Below are 17398 nucleotides of genomic sequence, written 5' to 3'. Positions count from 1 at the left end.
AAAACAGTGACTGAAACGATGCTGCGCGGTATGATGTGGAACACGGCCTGCTCAGCTTTGTGCATTTTCCCGGTAGTCCGGTGTGTTTCATGTTCCGTGTAAACGTGAAAGTTGTCCTGTTTCGATCAAAGGGTGAAATCATTTAGCAAAGCAAGAATCGAAATTGCAGTAATGTCAAGCAGCTCATGGTAATTTGACCAAATCATAACCGATCGCATGTTCTCACGCACTCACAGATACATTTGTAGTTGAAAAGATTCTGAGAAGATAGACTCAGCTTACCATTGATAGTTGTCTGGATTGATGGGCTATCATTATCTGCTGCGAAATTGATATTGTAGACGGGCACATCCCAGCAGTTGTGCGAGTCGGAGAGGGACCATGGAACCCTTTTCACGTGGCTTTGCATCGGTTGTTATGCAGGAGCACAATTGGAAGTGCAAGAAAATGGGGCAGCGCGGCTGGCTGGTAGTGTGGCCGAGCGGTCTAAGGCGCTGGATTAAGGCTCCAGTCTCGACAGAAGCGTGGGTTCGAATCCCACCGCTGCCATTTCTGCTGATCGTTTCCAACGACGCAGCTTGTTAAAATGCTGTTTCGACTCCTGCTGCATTTCTGTTTAAAACCGAAGAAAATTGGGTTTGCTTCCCGGGCAATGAACTGTGGTGTGGCAAAGTCCCAACTTTTCCGGTGTCTGTGCTGTCATGATCGTGTTCGCCTCCTGCGTGGAAAATCGCAAACAGCTCTGCTGTCGCAGGCAAGTTGAGCGTTTACTGGAACCGAATGTCGACTGTGATTTCATTGCTGTTGTGAAACAAAGTCCTGCGGTGGCACGACTCGTCGTTATTTTGTTTTATGGCCAATGGGAAAATCGTTCCAATGAATTGCGATGTCACATGTTATTGAATTTCTCCCATTTCCTTCATTTCCGTCCTGCGGACATCGGAAGGGAAAGGTAATCTAATCCAGTCTGTGATTGGTGAAATTCACTTTTTTATGGCCCATTCTTATTGTGTTCTTTCTTTCTCTCTTTTCAGCATTGTCTGGGAAGTGGTGGTGCACTCAGGCTCCAATATGTTTGAAAGAGCAGTTTGGAATTGCCCTGTTGTTAGTTGTGAGATTACTTTATGACTCATGCCCCCGGCCTGTCTCACATTTTGCATTCATGCTCGCTGTGTCTGAAAATGCATTTGGTTTGCCAGTTTTGTTTGTGTTCCGTGTTAAATGCTTTCCGGTGTGCGATTCGCTCAATACATTTCGAATTAACAGGGTTTCTGAGGTAACTTCCAGCTGCAAAAATCCTCAACTGAGAATCTGGGAAAATTTCCCGGAGTATGGTCAGTCGGAGCAAAAGTAAGGAAGTCGTTCGTTTCTGCAGTGTCTTACAACGCTACCTTTCCCGTGAGCAGTCGAACAGACTAAATGATTGTGCCACAGACTGCGACGGCAAGCTCCGCTAAAAAGTAATACTTTACAGTCGGTGTAAGCAACACAATGTTATTGGCGCACACCGCGTGGAAACAGATACTTCGGTGTATCTCGTCCATGCTCACCACATAGCCAAAATTAAAGAAGTCCCATTAAACAACGAGCGATTGGAAACAGAAAGGTGAAAGGTAAAATGGCTTCAACTTTCAGTGCTGGGTGCCACTGAGCCTGAGCAGTGGCGACTGCGCCTTGTTTCTGTAGTGTAGTGGTCATCACGTTCGCCTTACGCGCGAAAGGTCCCCAGTTCGAAACTGGGCAGAAACTGCTTTGTTCTTCAACTGCAGCATTTTACATGGACAGGAGCGGAGTTTGCTTGCTTGCTTTCCCATCTGCAAACCTGCCTTCGAATTTGCTTGAACAAATCTGCTCTCGTAGTGAAATGTAATTTAACTCCATTTAATTACTGTGCAAAGCATTGTAAAGTTTTTCTCCAACCTGATTGTGATCATATGCCATTCTGTTTGAGAGTGTAGTTATCGCCTTCTGATCCTTAAACGAAAATCAGTATCGCACTTGCATTCCTTGCGCAGGCGGCCCGTTTTCAAGACAGGGAAGAAGCTGATGCGCTGGTGTCACAGCGCACCGCGGATTCCTGAACTAGTCTGTCTGTCAAATGTACCCCCAAAGTCGTCTATGAAGGACATCATTTGGAAGCGGTCTGTCGGTATTCAACGTGCGTGAGTTGTTACCAGAGGTCCTGAATCAAGTTTTGGAGCAGTTCGCACGTTAGTGGCTCATTCAATTAGCAACAGCAATGAAAGAAATTACACTCTCAGAGAACCTCTGGACCTGTGCTTTGATAGCGGCCCGAGATCTAACCACGTTGGAACTGAAACGGAGGAATCGACAGAGAGGCTACAGAATGACATCGCATCCATTTGGTTTTCTTTAAATCACTGACGAGCAGGAAAATGTAAACTGGGAGGGCGAGTGGGGAAGTGAGGCAGTTGCAGCTCTGGTGAAATTCCTTCTTTGTGATTCACTCAGCAACCAGAGACGTGTGAAGGTGACTCAGGCGTGAGAGCTCTTCACATCGAGAACAAAAAAGCACTCAAGGGCAGTTAGCACCTCTTCCGGAGTGGGGGTGGGGTGAGCTAATTACCTTTTGACTTCTGTTACTATGTTCAGAAACTGCCTTTTAGATTGATGTGAACAGAAACTGCATTTCTAATCAGCACCGTGGAGTTTAGCAAAATTTATTGAGTCGCTTCTCGTCGACTCAGTTGGTATCCATGTGGCTCATATCCAGGTGTGAACATCTCTGCAGCGAATTGCACGGGTAAGGCAAAAAGGCAAGGAAAGTGTCATCTCGAACCGGCTCCGAGGTCAGAGCATCCTCACAATGTGATCTGTCGTTCTCGGATTGTAATGCTACCTCCGGTTTTAGGGTGGAGAACATTCTTTGGGACTCTTATTCTGCAAAACAGTGACTGAAACGATGCTGCGCGGTATGATGTGGAACACGGCCTGCTCAGCTTTGTGCATTTTCCCGGTAGTCCGGTGTGTTTCATGTTCCGTGTAAACGTGAAAGTTGTCCTGTTTCGATCAAAGGGTGAAATCATTTAGCAAAGCAAGAATCGAAATTGCAGTAATGTCAAGCAGCTCATGGTAATTTGACCAAATCATAACCGATCGCATGTTCTCACGCACTCACAGATACATTTGTAGTTGAAAAGATTCTGAGAAGATAGACTCAGCTTACCATTGATAGTTGTCTGGATTGATGGGCTATCATTATCTGCTGCGAAATTGATATTGTAGACGGGCACATCCCAGCAGTTGTGCGAGTCGGAGAGGGATCATGGAACCCTTTTCACGTGGCTTTGCATCGGTTGTTATGCAGGAGCACAATTGGAAGTGCAAGAAAATGGGGCAGCGCGGCTGGCTGGTAGTGTGGCCGAGCGGTCTAAGCCGCTGGATTAAGGCTCCAGTTCTTGACAGAGGCGTGGGTTCGAATCCCACCGCTGCCATTTCTGCTGATCGTTTCCAACGACGCAGCTTGTTAAAATGCTGTTTCGACTCCTGCTGCATTTCTGTTTAAAACCGAAGAAAATTGGGTTTGCTTCCCGGGCAATGAACTGTGGTGTGGCAAAGTCCCAACTTTTCCGGTGTCTGTGCTGTCATGATCGTGTTCGCCTCCTGCGTGGAAAATCGCAAACAGCTCTGCTGTCGCAGGCAAGTTGAGCGTTTACTGGAACCGAATGTCGACTGTGATTTCATTGCTGTTGTGAAACAAAGTCCTGCGGTGGCACGACTCGTCGTTATTTTGTTTTATGGCCAATGGGAAAATCGTTCCAATGAATTGCGATGTCACATGTTATTGAATTTCTCCCATTTCCTTCATTTCCGTCCTGCGGACATCGGAAGGGAAAGGTAATCTAATCCAGTCTGTGATTGGTGAAATTCACTTTTTTATGGCCCATTCTTATTGTGTTCTTTCTTTCTCTCTTTTCAGCATTGTCTGGGAAGTGGTGGTGCACTCAGGCTCCAGTATGTTTGAAAGAGCAGTTTGGAATTGCCCTGTTGTTAGTTGTGAGATTACTTTATGACTCATGCCCCCGGCCTGTCTCACATTTTGCATTCATGCTCGCTGTGTCTGAAAATGCATTTGGTTTGCCAGTTTTGTTTGTGTTCCGTGTTAAATGCTTTCTGTTTTGCGATTCGCTCAATACATTTCGAATTAACAGGGTTTCTGAGGTAACTTCCAGCTGCAAAAATCCTCAACTGAGAATCTGGGAAAATTTCCCGGAGTATGGTCAGTCGGAGCAAAAGTAAGGAAGTCGTTCGTTTCTGCAGTGTCTTACAACGCTACCTTTCCCGTGAGCAGTCGAACAGACTAAATGATTGTGCCACAGACTGCGACGGCCAGCTCCGCTAAAAAGTAATCCTTTACAGCCGGTGTAAGCAACACAATGTTATTGGCGCACACCGCGTGGAAACAGATACTTCGGTGTATCTCGTCCATGCTCACCACATAGCAATAATTAAACAAAATCCCATATCCAACATTTTGCCCCTATCCCTCTAAACCCTTCCAATCCAGACACTCATCCGGTTACCTTTGCAATTTTCTGAGTGTAATAGCCTACTCCACTCCCTCTGGTAGCTCATTCCATGCACGCACAACCTTCTGTGTGGGAAATTTGCCTCAGGTCCTTCGTCAATTTCAGCCCACTCACCTTAAACCTTTGCTCTCGAGTTTTCAACTCGCCCCAGCTTGAGTAAAACACGTAAATACTGCGTTTTAACGCAACCGTTAAGCTGCAGGTAAAGTTGTACCAGCCTATTCCACCTCACCTTATGGTCCAAACATCTTGTGTGTATTTTGTCATCAATTTCACGTTCCTTTTCTTTTACTTTGTCGAGATATCAATTACGCTGGACAACAACGAGCTATTGGAAGCAGAAAGGTGAAGTGCAGAATGGCTGCGAATGTCACGGCTGGACGCCACTCAGCTGCAGCAGCACTGCTCCGGGCTTGTTTCTGAAGTGTCGGGGTGATCGCACCGGCCTTATACACGAACGGTCGCCAGTTCGAATCTTGACCAAAACTACCTTGTTCTCCAAAAGCAGCCTTTTACATGGACGAGGACAGAAATGTCTTGCTTGCTTTCCCATCTGTAAACCTGACTTCGAATTCGCTCCAGCCTTCTCCCCCATTTCCTTCACAGCCTGCCTTCTGCCTGACACATTCTCTCCCCTCGCCTTCTCCCCGCCTTCTCCACGCTTGCCTTCTATCCCTCTCGTCTTCTCTCCCCTCAATTTATACCCCCGAGCCTTCTCCCGCACCATCTCGCCCCTCCTTCTCTCCCCGTCTTCTCCCACCTCGCCTATTCTCCCCTCACCCTGTCTCACCACCTTCTCCTGCACCATCTCTCTCCGCTTCTCCCCGCTCCTTCTCTCCCCGTCTTCTCCCCCTTGCCTTCTCCCGCAACTTCTCTCCCCTGCCTTCTCCCCCGCATTCTCCACCCTCGCCTTCTCTCCCTCGCCTTCACCCCGCCTTCCCTCCCCTCGTTTTCTCCCTCACCTTCTCCCCTCCACCTTCTCTCCCTCGTATACTCTTCCTCACCTTCTTCCCACCTTGTCTCCCCACCTTCTCTCCCCCGCATTCTCCACCCTGGTGTTCTCCCCGGCTTCTCTCCCCTGTTCTCCCCTTCTTTCTCTCCCCACCTTCTCTACCCCGCCTTGTCCACTCTCGCCTTCTCTCCCCACCTTCTCCCCCGCCTGCTCCCCCTAGTCTTCTCTTGCTGCCTTCTCTCCCCGACTTCTTCCCCCGCATTCTCCACCCCCGCTTTCTGTCCTCGTCTTCTCTGCCCCATCTTCCCCCTCACATTCTCTCCCCCACATTCTCCACTCTCGCCTTCTCTCCCTGCCTTCTTTCCCCTGCATTCTCGCACCATCTTCTCCCCTCTCCTTCTCCCCGCCTGCTCCCCACGCCTTCTCTCCCCAAATTCTCCCTCCACATTCTCCATCCTCACTTTCTGTCCTCGTCTTCTCTCCCCTTGTCTTCTCCCTCCTCGCCTTCATCCCCGCATTCTCCCCCACATTCTCAACCGTCACCTTCACTCTCCTCGCGTTCACCCCATCGCCTTCACCACCTCGCCTTCACAGCCCCTCACCTTCACCCCCGTCGCCTTCACCCCCTCCCCTTCACAGCCCCTCAACTTCACCCCCATCGCCTTCCCCCTCCCTCCCCTTCACTCCCTTGCCTTCACTCCCCCTCATCTTCACCCCCTCACCTTCACTCCCCGCGCATTCTCCCCATTGCCTTCACACCCCTTGCCTTCATCCCCCCTCGACTTCACTCACCCACCTTCATCCCATTCGCCTTCACTCCCCTCACCTTCACCCTCCCTGCTCTTCACCCCCTACACTTTCACACCCCATCGGCTTCACACCCCTAGCCTTCACCCCCTCACCTTCACTCTACCCTCACCTTCACACCCCCTTGTCTTCACTCCCGTTGCCTTCACCACCTCGCCTTCACCCCCACTCGCCTTCATCCCCACTCGCCTTCAACCCCACTCGCCTTCTCTCCCCGCCTTTTCCCCCCACCTTCTGTCCCCGCCTTCTCCCCCCGCACTCTCCAACCTCTCCTTCTCTCTCCCTCTCTCCACCCGCCTTCTCCACCCCCGCCTTTTCTATCTGACTTCTCTCTTCACCTTCTCAGCCCCGTAATCTCCACCCTCATCTTCTCCCCCGCCTTCACCCCCAACTTCTCCCCATTGGCGTCACCCCCTGCTTTATCCCCCGCCTTATCTCTCCTGCATTCTCCATCCTCGCCTTAACCCCCTCCTTCTCACCCCTCACCTTCACTCCCCGCCTTCACGCCCACCTTCTCCACCACCTTCTCCCCCCGCCTTCACCTCCACGCCTTCTCTACCCGCCTTCACTCCTCGAATTCTCCCCAGTCTTCTCTCCCTCACCTTCTCTCCCTTGCATTTTCCACCCTCGCCTTCTCTCCCCGCCTTCTCTCTCTCGCCTTCTCCTGCAGTCTTCTCCACCTTCGTCTTCACTACCCTCCTCTTCTCTCCCCAGCTTCTCACCCGCCTCCTCCCCGCTTTCTTCCCCTCACTATCTCTCCCTCACCTTCTCCACCCTCGCCTTCTCCACCTTTGCCTTCTCCTCGCCTTCTGTCCCTCACCTTCACCCCCGTATTTCACCACTCGCCTTCACCCCCGCCTTCTCTCCCCCGCATTTGCCTCATTCGCCTTCTCTCCCCCTCATTGTTCCAAATTGCCTTCTCTCCCTGCATTCTCCACCCTCGCCTTCTCTCGACCCGCCATCTCTCCCCTCGACTTCTCTCCCCTTGCCTTCTCCACCTCGCCTTCACAGCCCCTCGCCTTATTTCTACTCGCATTCTCTCCTCTTGGCTTCTCATCCCTCACCTTCTCTCTCCCTCGTCTTCTCTCTCCTCGCCTTCTCCACCCTCGCCTTCTTTCTCCCTCGCCTTCTCTCCCCTCACCTTCTCCATCCTCGCCTTCTCTCTCCCTCGCATTCTGACCCCTTGCCTTCTCCACCCTCGCCTTCTCTCTCCCTCGCCTTCTGACCCCTTGCCTTCTCCACCCTCGCCTTCCCCACCCTCGCCTTCTCCCCACCTTTTCCCTCTCGCCTTCTCTCCCCGCTTTCTCCCCTCGCCTTCTCCACCCTCGCCGTCACCACCCTCGCCTTCTGACCCCTCGCCTTCTCCCATGCGTTCTCCACCCTCGCCTTCTCCACCCTCGCCTTCTCCCCCCTCGTCTTCTCTCCCCACATTCTCCCCGCCTTCTCCACCACCTTCTTTCCCCTCGCCATCTCTCCCTCACCTTCTCCACCCTCACCTTCTCTGCCCTCGCCTTCTTTGCCCTCGCCTCCTCCACCCTCGCCTTCTCTGCCTTTTCCCACCTTGTCTTCTCTCCCCGACTTGTCTAGCGCCTTCTCCACCCTCGCCATCTCCCCTGCTTTCTCCCCACCTTCTCTACCCACGTCTTCGCTCCCCGCCTTCTCTCCCCACCTTCTCTACCCACGTCTTCTCTCCCCGCCTTCTCTCCCCATCTTCTCTCCCGGCTTTCTCCACCCTCGCCTTTTCACCCCGCCTTCTCTCCCCTGCCTTCTCCACCCTCCCCTTCGCTCCCCTCGCCATCAACCCACTCGCCTTCACGCCGTCCACTTTAATTTCCTTGTCTTCACACCCTCTCACCTTCACCCCCTCGCCTTCACCCCTCACGTTCACCCCGCTCGCCTTCTCCGCCCCTCGAACTCACCGCCCCTCACCTTCAACCCCTCGCCTTCACCCCCTTGCCTTGTCCCCTAGTCTTCACCCTCCCCAGCCTTCACCACCCTCGCTTTCACCCCCCTCGCCCTCACCATCCTCTGGCCTTCACACACCCCCTCGCCTTCACCCTCCCGCACTTTCATCCCATTGCATTCTCTTTCCCCTGCCTTCACCCCACTCGCCTTCTCTGCCCTGCCTTCTACCACCGTCTTCTGTCCCGGCCTTCTCCCTCGCCTTCATCCCCCTCGCCTTCTCTCCCACCCTCTCCACCTGCCTTCTCCACCCTCGCGTTCTCCCCTTGATTTCTCTCCCCGCCTTCTCTCGCCGTCTGCTCCCTCTCGCCTTCTTCCCACCTTCGCCCCCACCTTCTCTCTCACACCTTCTCTCCCCGCCTTCTCCCCTGCGTCTTCACTCCCCGTTTTCACTCCCAGCCTTCTCTTCACCGAATTCTCCACTGTCGCCTTAACCCCTCCTTCTCTCCTCTCGGCTTCAATCCCCACATTCACCACTCACCTTCTCCACCAACTTCTCACCCCTGCCTTCACCCACCCGCCTTCTCTGCCTGCCTACACCCCTCGACTTCACCCCCTGCCTTCTTTCCCTCCCCTTCTCTCCTTCTCCTTCTCCACCCTCGCCTTCTCCGCCCTCGACTTCTCTCCACTCGCCTTCTCCACCCTCGCCTTCTCTCCCTTGCTTTCTGTCCCATCACCTTGTCTCCCCCACATTTTCCACCCTTGCCTTCACCCCCGCCTTCTGCAACCTTGCCTTCTCTCGCCCGCCTTCTCCACCCTCGACTTCTCCCCCTTGCCTTCTCCCTTCCTTTTCTCCTCCACCTTCTCCAACTTCGCATTCTCACCCCTCGTCTCCTCCCCGCCTTCTCGCCCACCTTCTTCCCCTCGCCTTCTCCAACCTCGTATTCTCCACTCTCGCCTTCTCCATTCTCGCCTTCTCCCCCTACCTTCTCCCCCTCGTCTTCTCTCTGTGACTTCTCCACCGCCTTCTCCACCATCGCCTTCTCCCCCACCTTTTCCCCGCCTTCTCGCCCCACCTTCTCCACCCTTGCCTTCTCCCCTGCATTCTCCACCCTCGCCTTCTCACGCCGCCTTCTCTCCACCACCTTCTCCACCCTCACTTTCGCTCCCCTCACAATCACTCCCCTCACCTTCACGCCCTACCTTTTAATCCCCCTTGCCTTCACACCTTCTAACCTTCACCCCCTCGCCTTCACGCCCTCAACTTAAACCCGCTGGCCTTCACCCTCCCTCGCCTTCACTGCCCCTCGCCTTCAACCCCCATCGCCTACACCCACTGTCGCCTTAATCCCCCACGCCATCAACCCCCTTGCCTTCACCCCCATCGCCTTCACGATCCCTTGCCTTTCACCTCTCACCTTCACACCTCTCGCCTTCACTCCCCTCGCCTTCAAGTCCCCTCTCATTCACCCACTTCGCCTTCAACCCCTCGTCTTCATCCGCCCTCACCATCTCCCCCTGCCTTCTCTCCCCTCGCCTTCTCTCACCCACCTTCTCTCCTCTGCCTTTTCTCCCCCTCGTCTTCACCCTCCCACACCTTCACCACCCTCGCCTTCAGCCCCCTCGCCCTCACCATCCTCTCGTCTTCACACACCCCGTCGCCTTCACCCACATTTCTTCATCCCCCTTGCCTTTTCTCTCCCCTGCCTTCAGCCCACTCGCCTTCTCCCCCCACCTTCTCCCCCCACCTTCTCCCCCACCTTCTATCCCCGCCTTCTCTCCCCACATTCTCTACACTCGCCTTCTCTCCACTCTCTCCACCAGCCTTCTCCACCCTCGACTTGACAACCTCCGCCTTCTCCCCCTGACTTCTCTCCCTGCCTTCTATTCCCTGTCTTCTCCCTCTCGCCTTCTCCCCTGCCTTCTCTCCCCTCACCTTCTCTCTGCTGCCTTCTCACCCCCGCCTTCCCCCTCTCGGCTTCACCCGACGCTTTCAACACCGCCTTCTTTCTCCCGCATTCTCCACTCTTGCCTTAACTCCCTCCTTCTCTCCCTTCGCCTTCACCACCTGCCTTCTCTGCCACCTTCTCACCCCCGCCTTCACACCCCCGCCCTCTCTGCCCGACTTCCCCCCTCGACATCTCCCCCCTGCCTTCTCTCCCTCGCCTTCTCCCCCTCGCATTCTCCATCCTCGCCTTCTCCCCGCCTTCTCTCCCCGCCTTCTCTCCCCCACCTTCTCCCAAGCATTCTCGCCCTCGCATTCTCCACCCGTGGCTTCTACCCCCGCCCTTACCACCGCCTTCTCCACCTTCGCATTCTACCCCTACCTACTCCCCGCCTTCTCTCCCCGACTTCGCTCCCCTGCCTTCTCCACCCTCGCATTCTCCCCCCACCTTCTCCCCTCTCATCTTCTCTCCCCGGCTTCTCCACCGCCTTCTCCAACCTCGCCTTCTCCCCTCACCTTCTCCCCGCCTTCTCTCCCTGCCTTCTCTACCCGCCTTCTCTGCCTCCTTCTCCACCCTCGCCTTCAGCCCCTCGCTTTCTCCACCCTTTTCTTCTTTCCCCTCGCCTTCTCCCCTAACCTTCTCTGCCCTCGTCTTTTCTCCCCTCGCCTTCTCTTGCCAGCCTTCTCTCCCCTGCCTTCTCTCCCTCTCGTCTTCACGCTCCCACGCCTTCTCTCCCTCGCCTTCACCACCCTAGCTTTCTCCCCGCCTTCTCCCCACCACCTTCTCCACCCTCGCCTTCTCTCCCCGCCTTCTCTGCCCTGCCTTTTCTCCCCTGCCTTCTCCCCCCACCTTCTCCCCCCTCTCGTCTTTTCTCCCCACCTTCTCCCCAGCCATCTCCACCCTCGCCTTGTCCCCACCTTCTCTCACACACCTTCTCCACCCTCGCCTACTCCACCCTCGACTTCTCCACACACCTTCACCCGCACATTCTCACCCCCGCTTTCTCCAACCTCGCCATCTCTCCCCACCTTCTCTCCCCACCTTCTCCACATTCACCTTCACTCCCTTCGCCATCACTCCCTTCGCCTTCCCCTCCCTCACCTTCAAACCCCTTGCCTTCACACCCCCTCACCCTCACCCCTTCGACTTCCCCCTCACCTTCACCCCGCTCGCCTTCACCCACCCTCGCCTTTATTATCCCTCACATTCACCGCCCCTTGACTTCACCCCGTCGCCTTCACACCCCCTTGCCTTCAAACCCCCTCGCCTTCACACCTCTTGTCTTCACCTCTGACATCAAATCACCTCGACTTCACCCCCTCCCCTTTAACCCCTCTTGCCTTCACACCCCTCGCCTTCTCACCATTGTCTTCTCTCCCATCGCCTTCTCACCTAAACTCCTCTGCCCGCGCTTTCTCTCCCCTCACCTTCTCCCCTCCCCGCCGTCCCCACCGTCGCCTTCATCCCCTTGCCCTCACCATCCTCTCGCCTTTCCCCGCCTTCGCCTCCCACGCCTTCTCTTCACTGCCTTCTCCCCGCCTTCTTCACCCTCGTCTTCTCTCCCCGCCTTCTCCTCGCTCGCCTTCTCTCCCCTGCCTTCTCCACGCCTTCTCCACCTTCGCTTTCTCCCCGAACCTTCTCCACCTCGTCTTCTCTCCCCGACGTCTCCACAGCCTTCTCTCCACACCTCCTCTCCCTGCCTTCTCCAACCTCGCCTTCTCACCCCACCTTCACCATTACATTCTCACCCCGCCTTCTCTCCCCGCCTTCTCCACCCTCGCCTTCTCTCCCCACCTTCTCTCCCCCGCCTTCTACACCCTCGTCTTCTCTCCCCGCCTTCACCACCCACGCCTTCTGCCCCTTTGCATTCTCTACCCTCGCCTTCTCCCCTAACCTCTGACCTCGCCTTCTCTCCCCTCGCCTTCTCTCCCCTCGCCTTCTCTAGCCCGCCTTCTCTCCCCTGCCTTCTCCACCCTCGCAATCTTCCCCACCTTCTCCCCTCTCATCTTCTCTCCCCGGCTTCTCCACCGCCTTCTCCACCCTTGCCTTCTCCCCTCACCTTCTCCTCGCCTTCTCTCCCTGCCTTCTCTACCTGCCTTCTCTGCCTCCTTCTCCACCCTCGCCTTCAGCCCCTCTCCTTCTCCCCCCTTTTCTTCTTTCCCCTCGCCTTGTCCCCTAACCTTCTCTGCCCTCGTCTTCTCCCCCCTCGCCTTCTCTTGCCCACCTTCACTCCCCTGCCGTCTCTCCCCCTCGTCTTCACGCTCCCACGCCTTCTCTCCCTCGCCTTCTCTCCCAGCCTTCTCAACCCTCACCTTCACCACACTAGCTTTCTCCCCGCCTTCTCCCCACCAATTTCTCCACCCTCGCCTTCTCTCCCCGCCTTCTCTGCCCTGCCTTTTCTCCCCTGCCTTCTCCACCCACCTTCTCCCACCTCTCGTCTTCTCTCCCCACCTTCTCCCCAGCCATCTCCTGCCTCGCCTTGTCCCCACCTTCTCTCACACACCTTCTCCACCCTCGCCTACTCCACCCTCAACTTCTCCACCCACCTTCACCCGTGCATTCTCACCCCCGCCTTCTCCAAACTCGCCCTTCCTCCCCACCTTCTCTCCCCACCTTCGCTCCCCACCTTCTCCACCCTCACCTTCTCTCCCCCGCCTTCTCCACCCTCGCCTTCACTCCTTTCGCCATCACTCCCCTCGCCTTCGCCTCCCTCACCTTCAAACCCCTTGCCTTCACACCCCCTCACCCTCACCCCTTCGACATCCCCCTCACCTTCACCCCGCTCGCCTTCACCCACCCTCGCCTTTATTATCCCTCACTTTCACCGCCCCTTGACTTCACCCCGTCGCCTTCACACCCCCTTGCCTTCACACCCCCTCGCCTTCACACCTCTTGTCTTCACCTCTGACATCAAATCACCTCGACTTCACGCCCTCCCATTTAACCCCTCTTTCCTTCACACCCCTCGCCTTCTCCCCATTGTCTTCTCTCCGATCGCCTTCTCCCCTAAACTCCTCTGCCCTCGCTTTTTCTCCCCTCACCTTCTCCCCCTCTTGTCTTCACGCTCCCCGCCTTCCCCACCGTCGCCTTCATCCCCTTGCCCTCACCATCCTCTCGCCTTTCCCCGCCTTCTCCTCCCTCGCCTTCTCTTCACTGCCTTCTCCCCGAGTTCTTCACCCTCGTCTTCTCTCCCCGCCTTCTCCTCGCTCGCCTTCTCTCCCCTGCCTTCTCCACGCCTTCTCTACCTTCGCTTTCTCCCCAAACCTTCTCCACCTCGTCTTCTCTCCCCGACGTCTCCACAGCCTTCTCTCCCCACCTCCTCTCCCCGCCTGCTCCAACCTCGCCTTCTCACCCCACCTTCACCATTACATTCTCACCCCGCCTTCTCTCACCACCTTCTCCACCCTCGCCTTCTCTCCCCACCTTCTCTCCCCCGCCTTCTCCACCCTCGTCTTCTCTCCCCGCCTTCACCACCCACGCCTTCTGCCCCTTTGCCTTCTCTACCCTCGCCTGCTCCCCTAACCTCTGACCTCGCCTTCTCTCCCCTCGCCTTCTCTCACCCGCCTTCTCTCCCCTGCCTTCTCTCCCCCTCATCTTCACCCTCCCTCACCTTCACCACCCTTGCCTTCACACCTCGCCCGCACCATCCTCTCGCTAGCACACACCCACTTTCCTTCTCCATCCCCTGCCTTCACACCCATCGCCTTCTCTTCCCCGCCATCTCCACCCTTGCATTAATCCCCCTCACCTTCGCGTCCCTTGCCTTCACCCTACTTGCTTTCTCTCCCCGCCTTCAGCCTCTACCATCTCCCACCACCTTCACCAACGTATTCTCAACCCGCCATCTCTACCCTCGCCTTCGCTTCCCTCGCCATCACTCCCCTCACCTTAATCCCCTCGGCTTCATCCCACCTTGACTTCACACCCCCTCACCCTCACCTCCTCACCTTCACCCCCTCACCTTTACCCCGCTCGCCTTCATCCTCCCTCGCCTTGACTCCCCCTCGCCTTCACCACCCCTCGCCTTGAACTCCTCGCCTCCACATCCCCTTGCCTTCACTCTCCTCGCCTTCTCCCCTAACCTTCTCTCCCCACCTGCTCTGCCCTCGTCTTCACCCTCTCCCACCTTTACCACCCTTGCCTTCACCCCCTCACTCTCACTATCATCTCGCCTTAACACACCCCTTTCCTTCACTATCCTCCACCGTCACACCCATAGCCTTCTCTCTCCCCTGCCTTCATCCCCCTCGCCTTCACCACCCTCATCTTCTCTCCCTGCCTTCTCCCCCTCGCCTTCTCTCCCTCGCCTTCTCCACCCTCGCCTTCTCCACCTTCGCCTTCTCACTGCCTTCTCCACACTCACCTTCTCCCCCACCTACTCCCCCGCCTTCTCTCCCTGCCTTCTCCACGCTCGTCTTCTCACCCCGCCTTTTTCCCCGCCTTCTCCACCCTCGCCTTCTCCACCAACCTTCACCCCCGCCATCGCACCCTCCTCTTCTCCACCATCGCCTCCTCTCCCCGCCTTCTTCACCCTCGCCTTCTCTCCCCACCTTCTCTCCCCCGCCTTCTCCACCCTCGTCTTCTCTCCCCGCCTTCACCACCCACGCCTTCTGCCCCTTTGCCTTCTCTACCCTCGCCTTCTCCCCTAACCTCTGACCTCGGCTTCTCTCCCCTCGCCTTCTCTCACCCGCCTTCTCTCCCCTGCCTTCTCCACCCTCGCATTCTCCCCCCACATTCTCCCCTCTCATCTTCTCTCCCCGGCTTCTCCACCGCCTTCTCCACCCTCGCCTTCTCCCCTCACCTTCTCCCCGCCTTCTCTCCCTGCCTTCTCTCCCTGCCTTCTCTGCCTCCTTCTCCACCCTCGCCTTCAGCCCCTCGCCTTCGCCTCCCTCACCTTCAAACCCCTCGCCTTCACCCACCCTCGCCTTTATTATCCCTCACTTTCACCGCCCCTTGACTTCACCCCGTCGCCTTCAAACCCCCTTGCCTTCACACCCCCTCGCCTTCACACCTCTTGTCTTCACCTCCGACATCAAATCACCTCGACTTCACGCCCTCCCATTTAACCCCTCTTTCCTTCACACCCCTCGCCTTCTCCCCATTGTCTTCTCTCCCATCGCCTTCTCCCCTAAACTCCTCTGCCCTCGCTTTCTCTCCCCTCACCTTCTCCCCCTCTTGGCTTCACGCTCCCCGCCTTCCCCACCGTCGCCTTCATCCCCTTGCCCTCACCATCCTCTCGCCTTTCCGCGCCTTCTCCTCCCTCGCCTTCTCTTCACTGCCTTCTCCCCGAGTTCTTCACCCTCGTCTTCTCTCCCTGTCTTCTCCTCCCACGCCTTCTCTCCCCTGCCTTCTCCACGCCTTCTCCACCTTCGCTTTCTCCCCGAACCTTCTCCACCTCGTCTTCTCTTCCCGACCTCTCCACAGCCTTCTCTCCACACCTCCTCTCCCCACCTGCTCCAACCTCGCCTTCTCACCCCACCTTCACCATTACATTCTCACCCCGCCTTCTCTCACCGCCTTCTCCACCCTCGCCTTCTGCCCCTTTGCCTTCTCTCCCCTGCCTTCTCTCCCCCTCATCTTCACCCTCCCTCATCTTCACCACCCTTGCCTTCACACCTCGCCCGCACCATCCTCTCGCTAGCACACACCCACTTTCCTTCTCCATCCCCTGCCATCACCCCCATCGCCTTCTCTTCCCCGCCATCTCCACCCTCACATTAATCCCCCTCAACTTCTCTCTCCCTTGCCTTCACCCTACTTGCTTTCTCTCCCCGCCTTCAGCCCCTACCATCTCCCACCACCTTCACCAACGTATTCTCAACCCGCCATCTCTACCCTGGCCTTCACTCCCCTCGCCATCACTCCCCTCACCTTAAACCCCTCGGCTTCAATCCACCTTGACTTCACACCCCCTCACCCTCAACTCCTCACCTTCACCCCCTCACCTTTACCCCGCTCGCCTTCACCCTCCCTCGCCTTGACTCCCCCTCGCCTTCACCACCCCTCGCCTTGAACTCCTCGCCTCCACATCCCCTTGCCTTCACTCTCCTCGCCGTCTCTCCTAACCTTCTCTCCCCGCCTGCTCTGCCCTCGTCTTCACCCTCCCCTGCCTTTACCACCCTTGCCTTCACCCCCCTCACTCTCACTATCCTCTCGCCTTAACACACCCCTTTCCTTCACTATCCTCCACCTTCACACCCATAGCCTTCTCTCTCCCCTGCCTTCATCCCCCTCGCCTTCACCACCCTCATCTTCTCTCCCTGTCTTCTCCCCCTCGCCTTCTCTCCCTCGTCTTCTCCACCCTCGCCTTCTCCACCTTCGCCTTCTCTCCGCCTTCTCCACCCTCGCCTTCTCCCCCACCTACTCCCCCGCCTTCTCTCCCTGCCTTCTCCACTCTCGTCTTCTCTCCCCGCCTTTTTCCCCGCCTTCTCCACCCTCGCCTTCTCCACCAACCTTCACCCCCGCAATCACACCCTCTCCTTCTCCCCCATCGCCTCCTCTCCCCCCTTCTCTTCCCTCGCCTTCAAGTGTCGCCTTCAACCCTTCACCTTCACCACCCCTCGCCTTCTCCCACTTGCCTTCTCTCCCCTCGCCTTCTCCCCGCCTTCTCTGCCCTGGCCTTCTCCACCCTCGCCTTCTCCCCACCTTCTCCCCCCACCTTCACTACCGCAATCTCACCCTCGCCTTCTCCACCCTTGCCTTCTCTCCCCACCTTCCCTCCACCGCTTTCTCCCCCTCACCTTCTCATCTCGTCGCATTCAGCTGCCTCACCTTCAACCCCTCGTCTTCATCACCACTCGCCTTCGCCCCCTTGCCTTCTGACCCTTCGCCTTCTCTGCCTTCGCCTTCTCTCCCCTCGTCTTCTCTCCCCGCCTTCTCCCCCCACCTTCTGTTCCCACCTTCTACCCCGCATTCTCCACCCTCGCCTTCTCTCCCACTCTCTCCACCTGCCTTCGCCATCCTTGCCTTCTCCACCCCGCCTTCTCCCCGACTTCTCTCCACGTCTTCTCCCACTCGCCTTCTCCCCCACCTTCTCTCTCCCGCATTCTCCACCCTCACCTTCTCCTTCTGCCTTCTCTCCCCACCTTCTCGCCCCTCGCTTTCTCCCCCCTCGTCTTCTCCACCCTCACATTCTCCACCCTCGCCTTCTCCCCGCCTTCTCCGCCCTCACCTTCTCCACCCTCGCCTTCTCCCCGCCTTCTCCGCCCTCACCTTCTCCACCCTTGCCTTCTCCCCGCCTT

General features: G+C 56.7%; 1 protein-coding gene and 1 non-coding gene across 2 annotated transcripts in view; both read left to right on the top strand.

The window, feature by feature from the left end:
* LOC148139665 (uncharacterized) overlaps positions 1-17398 on the top strand; it is a 481109-nt gene that overhangs the window by 280535 nt on the left and 183176 nt on the right. The gene's annotated exons all lie outside the window — the stretch shown is intronic.
* Positions 1677-1749, top strand: trnav-uac (transfer RNA valine (anticodon UAC)). Its single transcript has one exon. It is a non-coding gene; the product is annotated as a tRNA-Val (tRNA).

The sequence above is a fragment of the Chiloscyllium plagiosum genome, unplaced genomic scaffold (assembly GCF_037043375.1).
Source record: "Chiloscyllium plagiosum isolate Xiang-an unplaced genomic scaffold, Cpla_swu_hap1 HiC_scaffold_38, whole genome shotgun sequence".
NCBI classification, from domain to species: Eukaryota; Metazoa; Chordata; class Chondrichthyes; order Orectolobiformes; family Hemiscylliidae; genus Chiloscyllium; species Chiloscyllium plagiosum.
The sequence above is the reverse complement of the archived record's forward strand: the minus strand, read 5'-3'. Positions and strand labels throughout refer to the sequence as shown.